This window comes from Pleurodeles waltl, unplaced genomic scaffold (assembly GCF_031143425.1).
Source record: "Pleurodeles waltl isolate 20211129_DDA unplaced genomic scaffold, aPleWal1.hap1.20221129 scaffold_39, whole genome shotgun sequence".
In the NCBI taxonomy this organism is placed as follows: domain Eukaryota; kingdom Metazoa; phylum Chordata; class Amphibia; order Caudata; family Salamandridae; genus Pleurodeles; species Pleurodeles waltl.
In genome coordinates this window covers 7134603-7149780 of record NW_027150097.1, presented here as the reverse complement: position 1 = coordinate 7149780, position 15178 = coordinate 7134603, and the positions used below count along the sequence as shown (strand labels likewise).

The following is a 15178-nucleotide window of genomic DNA, read 5'->3' as shown; positions in this document are numbered from 1 at the left end:
ACTCTTAACACTGCACTGATGGCTCAATTTACAGCTTATAAACCAAAATGAGTGCCATGTACTGAGTGAATTTTGTTTAATGTCCTCTGTATTTTCAATTCCAGACCTTCCTGCTCAGGGAAACAGTGGGATCTGAAGCTGATGAAGGAGAGAGGATGGATCATCCTGACAGTGAATCCGGTGGTGACTGCTACTAATTCGCAATCATCGACTACTTGGGGTGTGGACATGCAGAAGTTTGAGCCAGTGCACATGGCCGATGGTGACTGCTACTAATTCTCAATCATCTACTACAAGGGGTGTGGACATGCAGAATTTGGAGCCAGTTCAAGATTCAGATCAGGAGGTGCCTGGCTCCATACCAATCAACTCAGTGCCTCTGAGACAAGGGCTTGAACGGTACAGTTTGAGTCCTCGACCGCCATGCTCAACGCGGCTGCAAGGATTCGGGGTGGATTGACTGAATGTGGCATTTCTTGTTGTGTACTATTCTTGTATACTGGATTAGTATAGTATATTTTTTTTGAGCAGCTATGTTTGTTTTGTATTGGTTAAGGAGAAATGTTGTGTCGTCATGGGCACGCCTATGATGCACACCAAGGGAGGTAGGGAGTGTTAGTCTCCCCCAACTTTTGGAGTTGGATGGTAGGCGTGGTGACGTGGAACCGGAGAGAATAAAAGGTCAGGGAAGGTGTTCCTCGAGGCCAATGACTCTATATTATTCTCTGTGTATTTATTAAAACTTATCTGCGAAACAGGCACCGTGTGTGCACAATGCAAAACACCCCTCCCATGCCCTGAATACAGAAGTTAAAAACCAGCTGTGATTGGGACGCAGGGGACCCTGGTGCCACTGAACCTTCTGCACTGTGAACCTGCTGAACTATTGACAGCTGCGCTCTTGATATGTAGGGTCGAAACCTTTATCTCTGCCCCTCTATCACGATTTGTTGAAGATGCTGTGATTTCCCGCTTTACCGATTTACTGCGATTTAGCCAACTTCAGGAAATTAGTGCAAGCAACGGACAATAGATCTTATCGATAATTTACAGAAACTGTTGACATTGTTTTTGATACGGGTGCTTGGAAAAAAAAAGTCCAAAAATGTATCCACCTCGCAAAAGACACTTGTCAGAAGTGGGATTCGAACCCATGACTCCAAAGGAGACTGCGACCTGAACGCAGCGCCTTAGACCACTCGCCATCCTGACACTCTTAACACTGCACTGATGGCTCAATTTCCAGCTTATAAACCAAAATGAGTGCCATGTACTGAGTGAATTTTGTTTAATGTCCTCTGTCTTTTCAATTCCAGACCTTCCTGCTCAGGGAAACAGTGGGATCTGAAGCTGATGAAGGAGAGAGGATGGATCATCCTGACAGTGAATCCGGTGGTGACTGCTACTAATTCGCAATCATCGACTACTTGGGGTGTGGACATGCAGAAGTTTGAGCCAGTGCACATGGCCGGTGGTGACTGCTACTAATTCTCAATCATCTACTACAAGGGGTGTGGACATGCAGAATTTGGAGCCAGTTCAAGATTCAGATCAGGAGGTGCCTGGCTCCATACCAATCAACTCAGTGCCTCTGAGACAAGGACTTGAACGGTACAGTTTGAGTCCTCGACCGCCATGCTCAACGCGGCTGCAAGGATTCGGGGTGGATTGACTGAATGTGGCATTTCTTGTTGTGTACTATTCTTGTATACTGGATTAGTATAGTATCTTTTTTTTGAGCAGCTATGTTTGTTTTGTATTGGTTAAGGAGAAATGTTGTGTTCGTCATGGGCACGCCTATGATGCACACCAAGGGAGGTAGGGAGTGTTAGTCTCCCCCAACTTTTGGAGTTGGATGGTAGGCGCGGTGACGTGGAACCAGAGAGAATAAAAGGTCAGGGAAGGTGTTCCTCGTGGCCAATGACTCTATATTATTCTCTGTGTAGTTATTAAAACTTATCTGCGAAAGAGGCACCGTGTGTGCACGATGCAACACACCCCTCCCATGCCCTGAATACAGAAGTTAAAAACCAGCTGTGATTGGGACGCAGGGGACCCTGGTGCCACTGAACCTTCTGCACTGTGAACCTGCTGAACTATTGACAGCTGCGCTCTTGATATGTAGGGTCGAAACCTTTATCTCTGCCCCTCTATCACGATTTGTTGAAGATGCTGTGATTTCCCGCTTTACCGAATTACTGCGATTTAGCCAACTTCAGGAAATTAGTGCAAGCAACGGACAATAGATCTTATCGATAATTTACAGAAACTGTTGACATTGTTTTTGATACGGGTGCTTGGAAAAAAAAAGTCCAAAAATGTATCCACCTCGCAAAAGACACTTGTCAGATGGGGGATTCAAACCCACGCCTCCAACGGAGACTGCGACCTGAACGCAGCGCCTTAGACCACTCGGCCATCCTGACACTCTTGTCACTGCACTGATGGCTCAATTTCCAGCTTATAAACCAAAATGAGTGCCATGTACTGAGCGAATGTTGTTTAATGTCCTCTGTATTTTCAATTCCAGACCTTCCTGCTCAGGGAAACAGTGGGATCTGAAGCTGATGAAGGAGAGAGGATGGATCATTCTGACAGTGAATCCGGTGGTGACTGCTACTAATTCTCAATCATCGACTACTTGGGGTGTGGACATGCAGAAGTTTGAGCCAGTGCACATGGCCGGTGGAAACTGCTACTAATTCTCAATCATCTACTACAAGGGGTGTGGACATGCAGAATTTGGAGCCAGTTCAAGATTCAGATCAGGAGGTGCCTGGCTCCATACCAATCAACTCAGTGCCTCTGAGACAAGGACTTGAACGGTACAGTTTGAGTCCTCGACCGCCATGCTCAACGCGGCTGCAAGGATTCGGGGTGGATTGACTGAATGTGGCATTTCTTGTTGTGTACTATTCTTGTATACTGGATTAGTATAGTATATTTTTTTTGAGCAGCTATGTTTGTTTTGTATTGGTTAAGGAGAAATGTTGTGTCGTCATGGGCACGCCTATGATGCACACCAAGGGAGGTAGGGAGTGTTAGTCTCCCCCAACTTTTGGAGTTGGATGGTAGGCGTGGTGACGTGGAACCGGAGAGAATAAAAGGTCAGGGAAGGTGTTCCTCGAGGCCAATGACTCTATATTATTCTCTGTGTATTTATTAAAACTTATCTGCGAAACAGGCACCGTGTGTGCACAATGCAAAACACCCCTCCCATGCCCTGAATACAGAAGTTAAAAACCAGCTGTGATTGGGACGCAGGGGACCCTGGTGCCACTGAACCTTCTGCACTGTGAACCTGCTGAACTATTGACAGCTGCGCTCTTGATATGTAGGGTCGAAACCTTTATCTCTGCCCCTCTATCATGATTTGTTGAAGATGCTGTGATTTCCCGCTTTACCGATTTACTGCGATTTAGCCAACTTCAGGAAATTAGTGCAAGCAACGGACAATAGATCTTATCGATAATTTACAGAAACTGTTGACATTGTTTTTGATACGGGTGCTTGGAAAAAAAAAGTCCAAAAATGTATCCACCTCGCAAAAGACACTTGTCAGAAGTGGGATTCGAACCCATGCCTCCAAAGGAGACTGCGACCTGAACGCAGCGCCTTAGACCACTCGCCATCCTGACACTCTTAACACTGCACTGATGGCTCAATTTCCAGCTTATAAACCAAAATGAGTGCCATGTACTGAGTGAATTTTGTTTAATGTCCTCTGTCTTTTCAATTCCAGACCTTCCTGCTCAGGGAAACAGTGGGATCTGAAGCTGATGAAAGAGAGAGGATGGATCATCCTGACAGTGAATCCGGTGGTGACTGCTACTAATTCGCAATCATCGACTACTTGGGGTGTGGACATGCAGAAGTTTGAGCCAGTGCACATGGCCGGTGGTGACTGCTACTAATTCTCAATCATCTACTACAAGGGGTGTGGACATGCAGAATTTGGAGCCAGTTCAAGATTCAGATCAGGAGGTGCCTGGCTCCATACCAATCAACTCAGTGCCTCTGAGACAAGGACTTGAACGGTACAGTTTGAGTCCTCGACCGCCATGCTCAACGCGGCTGCAAGGATTCGGGGTGGATTGACTGAATGTGGCATTTCTTGTTGTGTACTATTCTTGTATACTGGATTAGTATAGTATCTTTTTTTTGAGCAGCTATGTTTGTTTTGTATTGGTTAAGGAGAAATGTTGTGTTCGTCATGGGCACGCCTATGATGCACACCAAGGGAGGTAGGGAGTGTTAGTCTCCCCCAACTTTTGGAGTTGGATGGTAGGCGCGGTGACGTGGAACCAGAGAGAATAAAAGGTCAGGGAAGGTGTTCCTCGTGGCCAATGACTCTATATTATTCTCTGTGTAGTTATTAAAACTTATCTGCGAAAGGGGCACCGTGTGTGCACGATGCAACACACCCCTCCCATGCCCTGAATACAGAAGTTAAAAACCAGCTGTGATTGGGACGCAGGGGACCCTGGTGCCACTGAACCTTCTGCACTGTGAACCTGCTGAACTATTGACAGCTGCGCTCTTGATATGTAGGGTCGAAACCTTTATCTCTGCCCCTCTATCACGATTTGTTGAAGATGCTGTGATTTCCCGCTTTACCGAATTACTGCGATTTAGCCAACTTCAGGAAATTAGTGCAAGCAACGGACAATAGATCTTATCGATAATTTACAGAAACTGTTGACATTGTTTTTGATACGGGTGCTTGGAAAAAAAAAGTCCAAAAATGTATCCACCTCGCAAAAGACACTTGTCAGATGGGGGATTCAAACCCACGCCTCCAACGGAGACTGCGACCTGAACGCAGCGCCTTAGACCACTCGGCCATCCTGACACTCTTGTCACTGCACTGATGGCTCAATTTCCAGCTTATAAACCAAAATGAGTGCCATGTACTGAGCGAATGTTGTTTAATGTCCTCTGTATTTTCAATTCCAGACCTTCCTGCTCAGGGAAACAGTGGGATCTGAAGCTGATGAAGGAGAGAGGATGGATCATTCTGACAGTGAATCCGGTGGTGACTGCTACTAATTCTCAATCATCGACTACTTGGGGTGTGGACATGCAGAAGTTTGAGCCAGTGCACATGGCCGGTGGAAACTGCTACTAATTCTCAATCATCTACTACAAGGGGTGTGGACATGCAGAATTTGGAGCCAGTTCAAGATTCAGATCAGGAGGTGCCTGGCTCCATACCAATCAACTCAGTGCCTCTGAGACAAGGACTTGAACGGTACAGTTTGAGTCCTCGACCGCCATGCTCAACGCGGCTGCAAGGATTCGGGGTGGATTGACTGAATGTGGCATTTCTTGTTGTGTACTATTCTTGTATACTGGATTAGTATAGTATCTTTTTTTTGAGCAGCTATGTTTGTTTTGTATTGGTTAAGGAGAAATCTTGTGTTCGTCATGGGCACGCCTATGATGCACACCAAGGGAGGTAGGGAGTGTTAGTCTCCCCCGAGTTTTGGAGTTGGATGGTAGGCGCGGTGACGTGGAACCGGAGAGAATAAAAGGTCAGGGAAGGTGTTCCTCGTGGCCAATGACTCTATATTATTCTCTGTGTATTTATTAAAACTTATCTGCGAAACAGGCACCGTGTGTGCACGATGCAACACACCGATCCCATGCCCTGAATACAGAAGTTAAAAACCAGCTGTGATTGGGACGCAGGGGACCCTGGTGCCACTGAACCTTCTGCACTGTGAACCTGCTGAACTATTGACAGCTGCGCTCTTGATATGTAGGGTCGAAACCTTTATCTCTGACCCTCTATCACGATTTGTTGAAGATGCTGTGATTTCCCGCTTTACCGATTTACTGCGATTTAGCCAACTTCAGGAAATTAGTGCAAGCAACGGACAATAGATCTTATCGATAATTTACAGAAACTGTTGACATTGTTTTTGATACGGGTGCTTGGAAAAAAAAAGTCCAAAAATGTATCCACCTCGCAAAAGACACTTGTCAGAAGTGGGATTCGAACCCACGCCTCCAAAGGAAACTGCGATCTGAACGCAGCGCCTTAGACCACTTGCCATCCTGACACTCTTAACACTGCACTGATGGCTCAATTTCCAGCTTATAAACCAAAATGAGTGCCATGTACTGAGTGAATTTTGTTTAATGTCATCTGTATTTTCAATTCCAGACCTTCCTGCTCAGGGAAACAGTGGGATCTGAAGCTGATGAAGGAGAGAGGATGGATCATCCTGACAGTGAATCCGGTGGTGACTGCTACTAATTCGCAATCATCGACTACTTGGGGTGTGGACATGCAGAAGTTTGAGCCAGTGCACATGGCCGGTGGTGACTGCTACTAATTCTCAATCATCTACTACAAGGGGAGTGGACATGCAGAATTTGGAGCCAGTTCAAGATTCAGATCAGGAGGTGCCTGGCTCCATACCAATCAACTCAGTGCCTCTGAGACAAGGACTTGAACGGTACAGTTTGAGTCCTCGACCGCCATGCTCAACGCGGCTGCAAGGATTCGGGGTGGATTGACTGAATGTGGCATTTCTTGTTGTGTACTATTCTTGTATACTGGATTAGTATAGTATCTTTTTTTTGAGCAGCTATGTTTGTTTTGTATTGGTTAAGGAGAAATGTTGTGTTCGTCATGGGCACGCCTATGATGCACACCAAGGGAGGTAGGGAGTGTTAGTCTCCCCCAACTTTTGGAGTTGGATGGTAGGCGCGGTGACGTGGAACCGGAGAGAATAAAAGGTCAGGGAAGGTGTTCCTTGTGGCCAATGACTCTATATTATTCTCTGTGTATTTATTAAAACTTATCTGCAAAAGAGGCACCGTGTGTGCACGATGCAACACACCCCTCCCATGCCCTGAATACAGAAGTTAAAAACCAGCTGTGATTGGGACGCAGGGGACCCTGGTGCCACTGAACCTTCTGCACTGTGAACCTGCTGAACTATTGACAGCTGCGCTCTTGATATGTAGGGTCGAAACCTTTATCTCTGCCCCTCTATCACGATTTGTTGAAGATGCTGTGATTTCCCGCTTTACCGATTTACTGCGATTTAGCCAACTTCAGGAAATTAGTGCAAGCAACGGACAATAGATCTTATCGATAATTTACAGAAACTGTTGACATTGTTTTTGATACGGGTGCTTGGAAAAAAAAAGTCCAAAAATGTATCCACCTCGCAAAAGACACTTGTCAGAAGTGGTATTCGAACCCACGCCTCCAAAGGAGACTGCGATCTGAACACAGCACCTTAGACCACTCGGCCATCCTGACACTCTTAACACTGCACTGATGGCTCAATTTCCAGCTTATAAACCAAAATGAGTGCCATGTACTGAGTGAATTTTGTTTAATGTCCTCTGTATTTTCAATTCCAGACCTTCCTGCTCAGGGAAACAGTGGGATCTGAAGTTGATGAAGGAGAGAGGATGGATCATCATGACAGTGAATCCGGTGGTGACTGCTACTAATTCGCAATCATCGACTACTTGCGGTGTGGACATGCAGAAGTTTGAGCCAGTGCACATGGCCGGTGGTGACTGCTACTAATTCTCAATCATCTACTGCAAGGGGTGTGGACATGCAGAATTTGGAGCCAGTTCAAGATTCAGATCAGGAGGTGCCTGGCTCCATACCAATCAACTCAGTGCCTCTGAGACAAGGACTTGAACGGTACAGTTTGAGTCCTCGACCGCCATGCTCAACGCGGCTGCAAGGATTCGGGGTGGATTGACTGAATGTGGCATTTCTTGTTGTGTACTATTCTTGTATACTGGATTAGTATAGTATCTTTTTTTTGAGCAGCTATGTTTGTTTTGTATTGGTTAAGGAGAAATGTTGTGTCGTCATGGGCACGCCTCTGATGCACACCAAGGGAGGTAGGGAGTGTTAGTCTCCCCCAACTTTTGGAGTTGGATGGTAGGCGTGGTGACGTGGAACCGGAGAGAATAAAAGGTCAGGGAAGGTGTTCCTCGAGGCCAATGACTCTATATTATTCTCTGTGTATTTATTAAAACTTATCTGCGAAACAGGCACCGTGTGTGCACAATGCAAAACATCCCTCCCATGCCCTGAATACAGAAGTTAAAAACCAGCTGTGATTGGGACGCAGGGGACCCTGGTGCCACTGAACCTTCTGCACTGTGAACCTGCTGAACTATTGACAGCTGCGCTCTTGATATGTAGGGTCGAAACCTTTATCTCTGCCCCTCTATCACGATTTGTTGAAGATGCTGTGATTTCCCGCTTTACCGATTTACTGCGATTTAGCCAACTTCAGGAAATTAGTGCAAGCAACGGACAATAGATCTTATCGATAATTTACAGAAACTGTTGATATTGTTTTTGATACGGGTGCTTGGAAAAAAAAAGTCCAAAAATGTATCCACCTCGCAAAAGACACTTGTCAGAAGTGGGATTTGAACCCATGCCTCCAAAGGAGACTGCGACCTGAACGCAGCGCCTTAGACCACTCGCCATCCTGACACTCTTAACACTGCACTGATGCCTCAATTTTCAGCTTATAAACCAAAATGAGTGCCATGTACTGAGTGAATTTTGTTTAATGTCCTCTGTATTTTCAATTCCAGACCTTCCTGCTCAGGGAAACAGTGGGATCTGAAGCTGATGAAGGAGAGAGGATGGATCATCCTGACAGTGAATCCGGTGGTGACTGCTACTAATTCGCAATCATCGACTACTTGGGGTGTGGACATGCAGAAGTTTGAGCCAGTGCACATGGCCGGTGGTGACTGCTACTAATTCTCAATCATCTACTACAAGGGGTGTGGACATGCAGAATTTGGAGCCAGTTCAAGATTCAGATCAGGAGGTGCCTGGCTCCATACCAATCAACTCAGTGCCTCTGAGACAAGGACTTGAACGGTACAGTTTGAGTCCTCGACCGCCATGCTCAACGCGGCTGCAAGGATTCGGGGTGGATTGACTGAATGTGGCATTTCTTGTTGTGTACTATTCTTGTATACTGGATTAGTATAGTATCTTTTTTTTGAGCAGCTATGTTTGTTTTGTATTGGTTAAGGAGAAATGTTGTGTTCGTCATGGGCACGCCTATGATGCACACCAAGGGAGGTAGGGAGTGTTAGTCTCCCCGAGTTTTGGAGTTGGATGGTAGGCGCGGTGACGTGGAACCGGAGAGAATAAAAGGTCAGGGAAGGTGTTCCTCGTGGCCAATGACTCTATATTATTCTCTGTGTATTTATTAAAACTTATCTGCGAAAGAGGCACCGTGTGTGCACGATGCAACACACCCCTCCCATGCCCTGAATACAGAAGTTAAAAACCAGCTGTGATTGGGACGCAGGGGACCCTGGTGCCACTGAACCTTCTGCACTGTGAACCTGCTGAACTATTGACAGCTGCGCTCTTGATATGTAGGGTCGAAACCTTTATCTCTGCCCCTCTATCACGATTTGTTGAAGATGCTGTGATTTCCCGCTTTACCGATTTACTGCGATTTAGCCAACTTCAGGAAATTAGTGCAAGCAACGGACAATAGATCTTATCGATAATTTACAGAAACTGTTGACATTGTTTTTGATACGGGTGCTTGGAAAAAAAAGTCCAAAAATGTATCCACCTCGCAAAAGACACTTGTCAGAAGTGGTATTCGAACCCACGCCTCCAAAGGAGACTGTGACGTGAACGCAGCACCTTAGACCACTCGGCCATCCTGACACTCTTAACACTGCACTGATGGCTCAATTTCCAGCTTATAAACCAAAATGAGTGCCATGTACTGAGTGAATTTTGTTTAATGTCCTCCATATTTTCAATTCCAGACCTTCCTGCTCAGGGAAACAGTGGGATCTGAAGCTGATGAAGGAGAGAGGATGGATCATCATGACAGTGAATCCGGTGGTGACTGCTACTAATTCGCAATCATCGACTACTTGGGGTGTGGACATGCAGAAGTTTGAGCCAATGCACATGGCCGGTGGTGACTGCTACTAATTCTCAATCATCTACTACAAGGGGTGTGGACATGCAGAATTTGGAGCCAGTTCAAGATTCAGATCAGGAGGTGCCTGGCTCCATACCAATCAACTCAGTGCCTCTGAGACAAGGACTTGAACGGTACAGTTTGAGTCCTCGACCGCCATCCTCAACGCGGCTGCAAGGATTCGGGGTGGATTGACTGAATGTGGCATTTCTTGTTGTGTACTATTCTTGTATACTGGATTAGTATAGTATCTTTTTTTTGAGCAGCTATGTTTGTTTTGTATTGGTTAAGGAGAAATGTTGTGTTCGTCATGGGCACGCCTATGATGCACACCAAGGGAGGTAGGGAGTGTTAGTCTCCCCCAACTTTTGGAGTTGGATGGTAGGCGCGGTGACGTGGAACCGGAGAGAATAAAAGGTCAGGGAAGGTGTTCCTCGTGGCCAATGACTCTATATTATTCTCTGTGTAGTTATTAAAACTTATCTGCGAAAGAGGCACCGTGTGTGCACGATGCAACACACCCCTCCCATGCCCTGAATACAGAAGTTAAAAACCAGCTGTGATTGGGACGCAGGGGACCCTGGTGCCACTGAACCTTCTGCACTGTGAACCTGCTGAACTATTGACAGCTGCGCTCTTGATATGTAGGGTCGAAACCTTTATCTCTGCCCCTCTATCACGATTTGTTGAAGATGCTGTGATTTCCCGCTTTACCGATTTACTGCGATTTAGCCAACTTCAGGAAATTAGTGCAAGCAACGGACAATTATCTTATCAATAATTTACAGAAACTGTTGACATTGTTTTTGATACGGGTGCTTGGAAAAAAAAAGTCCAAAAATGTATCCACCTCGCAAAAGACACTTGTCAGAAGTGGTATTCGAACCCACGCCTCCAAAGGAGACTGCGACGTGAACGCAGCGCCTTAGACCACTCGGCCATCCTGACACTCTTAACACTGCACTGATGGCTCAATTTCCAGCTTATAAACCAAAATGAGTGCCATGTACTGAGTGAATTTTGTTTAATGTCCTCTGTATTTTCAATTCCAGACCTTCCTGCTCAGGGAAACAGTGGGATCTGAAGCTGATGAAGGAGAGAGGATGGATCATCATGACAGTGAATCCGGTGGTGACTGCTACTAATTCGCAATCATCGACTACTTGGGGTGTGGACATGCAGAAGTTTGAGCCAGTGCACATGGCCGGTGGTGACTGCTACTAATTCTCAATCATCTACTACAAGGGGTGTGGACATGCAGAATTTGGAGCCAGTTCAAGATTCAGATCAGGAGGTGCCTGGCTCCATACCAATCAACTCAGTGCCTCTGAGACAAGGACTTGAACGGTACAGTTTGAGTCCTCGACCGCCATCCTCAACGCGGCTGCAAGGATTCGGGGTGGATTGACTGAATGTGGCATTTCTTGTTGTGTACTATTCTTGTATACTGGATTAGTATAGTATCTTTTTTTTGAGCAGCTGTGTTTGTTTTGTATTGGTTAAGGAGAAATGTTGTGTTCGTCATGGGCACGCCTATGATGCACACCAAGGGAGGTAGGGAGTGTTAGTCTCCCCCAACTTTTGGAGTTGGATGGTAGGCGCGGTGACGTGGAACCGGAGAGAATAAAAGGTCAGGGAAGGTGTTCCTCGAGGCCAATGACTCTATATTATTCACTGTGTATTTATTAAAACTTATCTGCGAAACAGGCACCGTGTGTGCACGATGCAACACACCCCTCCCATGCCCTGAATACAGAAGTTAAAAACCAGCTGTGATTGGGACGCAGGGGACCCTGGTGCCACTGAACCTTCTGCACTGTGAACCTGCTGAACTATTGACAGCTGCGCTCTTGATATGTAGGGTCGAAACCTTTATCTCTGCCCCTCTATCACGATTTGTTGAAGATGCTGTGATTTCCCGCTTTACCGATTTACTGCGATTTAGCCAACTTCAGGAAATTAGAGCAAGCAACGGACAATAGATCTTATCGATAATTTACAGAAACTGTTGACATTGTTTTTGATACGGGTGCTTGGAAAAAAAAAGTCAAAAAATGTATCCACCTCGCAAAAGACACTTGTCAGAAGTGGGATACGAACCCACGCCTCCAAAGGAGACTGCAACCTGAACACAGTGCCTTAGACCACTCGGCCATCCTGACACTCTTAACACTGCACTGATGGCTCAATTTCCAGCTTATAAACCAAAATGAGTGCCATGTACTGAGTGAATGTTGTTTAATGTCCTCTGTATTTTCAATTCCAGACCTTCCTGCTCAGGGAAACAGTGGGATCTGAAGCTGATGAAGGAGAGAGGATTGATCATCATGACAGTGAATCCGGTGGTGACTGCTACTAATTCGCAATCATCGACTACTTGCGGTGTGGACATGCAGAAGTTTGAGCCAGTGCACATGGCCGGTGGTGACTGCTACTAATTCTCAATCATCTACTACAAGGGGTGTGGACATGCAGAATTTGGAGCCAGTTCAAGATTCAGATCAGGAGGTGCCTGGCTCCATACCAATCAACTCAGTGCCTCTGAGACAAGGACTTGAACGGTACAGTTTGAGTCCTCGACCGCCATGCTCAACGCGGCTGCAAGGATTCGGGGTGGATTGACTGAATGTGGCATTTCTTGTTGTGTACTATTCTTGTATACTGGATTAGTATAGTATCTTTTTTTTGAGCAGCTATGTTTGTTTTGTATTGGTTAAGGAGAAATGTTGTGTCGTCATGGGCACGCCTATGATGCACACCAAGGGAGGTAGGGAGTGTTAGTCTCCCCCAACTTTTGGAGGTGGATGGTAGGCGTGGTGACGTGGAACCGGAGAGAATAAAAGGTCAGGGAAGGTGTTCCTCGAGGCCAATGACTCTATATTATTCTCTGTGTATTTATTAAAACTTATCTGCGAAACAGGCACCGTGTGTGCACGATGCAACACACCCCTCCCATGCCCTGAATACAGAAGTTAAAAACCAGCTGTGATTGGGACGCAGGGGACCCTGGTGCCACTGAACCTTCTGCACTGTGAACCTGCTGAACTATTGACAGCTGCGCTCTTGATATGTAGGGTCGAAACCTTTATCTCTGCCCCTCTATCACGATTTGTTGAAGATGCTGTGATTTCCCGCTTTACCGATTTACTGCGATTTAGCCAACTTCAGGAAATTAGTGCAAGCAACGGACAATAGATCTTATCGATAATTTACAGAAACTGTTGACATTGTTTTTGATACGGGTGCTTGGAAAAAAAAAGTCAAAAAATGTATCCACCTCGCAAAAGACACTTGTCAGAAGTGGGATTCGAACCAACGCCTCCAAAGGAGACTGCGACCTGAACGCAGTGCCTTAGACCACTCGGCCATCCTGACACTCTTAACACTGCACTGATGGCTCTATTTCCAGCTTATAAACCAAAATGAGTGCCATGTACTGAGTGAATGTTATTTAATGTCCTCTGTATTTTCAATTCCAGACCTTCCTGCTCAGGGAAACAGTGGGATCTGAAGCTGATGAAGGAGAGAGGATGGATCATCCTGACAGTGGACCCTGTGGTGACTGCTACTAATTCTCAATCATCTACTACATGGGGTGTGGACTTGCAGAATTTTGAGCCAGTGCATATGGCCGGTGGTGACTGCTACTAATTCTCAATCATCTACTACAGGGGGTGTGGACATGCAGAATTTGAAGCCAGTTCAAGATTCAGATCAGGAGGTGGCTGGCTCCATACCAATCAACTCAGTGCCTCTAAGACAAGGACTTGAACGGTACAGTTTGAGTCCTCGACCGAAATGCTCAACGCGGCTGCAAGGATTCGGGGTGGATTGACTGAATGTGGTATTTATTGTTGTGTACTATTTTTGTATACTGGATTAGTATAGTATCTTTTTTTTGAGCAGCTATGTTTGTTTTGTATTGGTTAAGGAGAAATGTTGTATTCGTCATGGGCACGCCCATGATGCACACCAAGGGAGGTAGGGAGTGTTAGTCTCCCCTGAGTTTTGGAGTTGGATGTTAGGTGCGGTGATGTGGAATCGGAGAGAATAAAAGGTAGAGGAAGGTGTTCCTAGTGGCCAAAGACTCCATATTATTCTTTGTGTATTTATTAAAACTTCTCTGCAAAACAGGCACTGTGTGTGCACGACGCAACACCCCCACCCCTCCCATCCCCTGAATACAGAAGTTAAAAACCAGCTCTGATTGGGACGCAGGGGACCCTCGTTCCACTGAACCTTCTGCACTGTGAACCTGCTGAACTATTGACAGCTGCGCTTTTGATATGTAGGGTCGAAACCTTTATCTCGGCCCCTCTATCACGATTTGTTGAAGATGCTGTGATTTCCTGCTTTACCGATTTACTGCGATTTAGCCAACTTCAGGCAACTAGTGCAAGCAACGGAAAATAGATCTTATCGATAATTTACAGAAACTGTTGACATTGTTTTTGATACGGTGCTTGGGAAAAAAAAGTCCAAAAATGCATCCACCTCGCAAAATACACTTGTCAGAAGTGGGATATGAATCCACACCTCCAAGGGAGGCTGCGACCTGAACGCAGCGCCTTAGACCACTCGGCCATCCTGACACTCTTGACATTGCACTGATGGGTCAATTTCCAGCTTATAAACCAAAATGAGTGCCATGTACTGAGTGAATGTTGTTTAATGTCCTCTGTATTTTCAATTCCAGACCTTCCTGCTCAGGAAAACAGTGGGATCTGAAGCTGATGAAGGAGAGAGGATGGATCATCCTGACAGTGGATCCGGTGGTGACTGCTACTAATTCTCAATCATCTACTACATGGGGTGTGGACATGCTGAATTTTGAGCCAGTGCACATGGCCGGTGGTGACTGCTACTAATTCTCAATCATCTACTACAGGGGGTGTGGACATGCAGAATTTGGAGCCAGTTCAAGATTCAGATCAGGAGGTGCCTGGCTCCATACCAATCAACTCAGTGCCTCTGAGACAAGGACTTGAACGGTACAGTTTGAGTCCTCGACCGCCATGCTCAACGCGGCTGCAAGGATTCGGGGTGGATTGACTGAATGTGGCATTTCTAGTTGTGTACTATTCTTGTATACTGGTTTAGTATAGTATCTTTTTTTTGAGCAGCTATGTTTGTTTTGTATTGGTTAAGGAGAAATGTTGTGTTCGTCATGGGCACGCCTATGATGCACACCAAGGGAGGTAGGGAGTGTT

The 15178-nt window shown here is 46.0% G+C and overlaps 2 non-coding genes across 2 annotated transcripts; both read right to left on the bottom strand.

Annotated features, from left to right (window-relative positions):
• Positions 1-10833: 10833 nt before the first annotated feature.
• Positions 10834-10916, bottom strand: TRNAV-CAC (transfer RNA valine (anticodon CAC)). The gene has a single exon. It is a non-coding gene; the product is annotated as a tRNA-Val (tRNA).
• Positions 10917-13260: 2344 nt separating this feature from the next.
• On the bottom strand, positions 13261-13343 carry TRNAL-CAG (transfer RNA leucine (anticodon CAG)). Its single transcript has one exon. It is a non-coding gene; the product is annotated as a tRNA-Leu (tRNA).
• Between the last annotated feature and the right edge of the window lie 1835 nt (positions 13344-15178).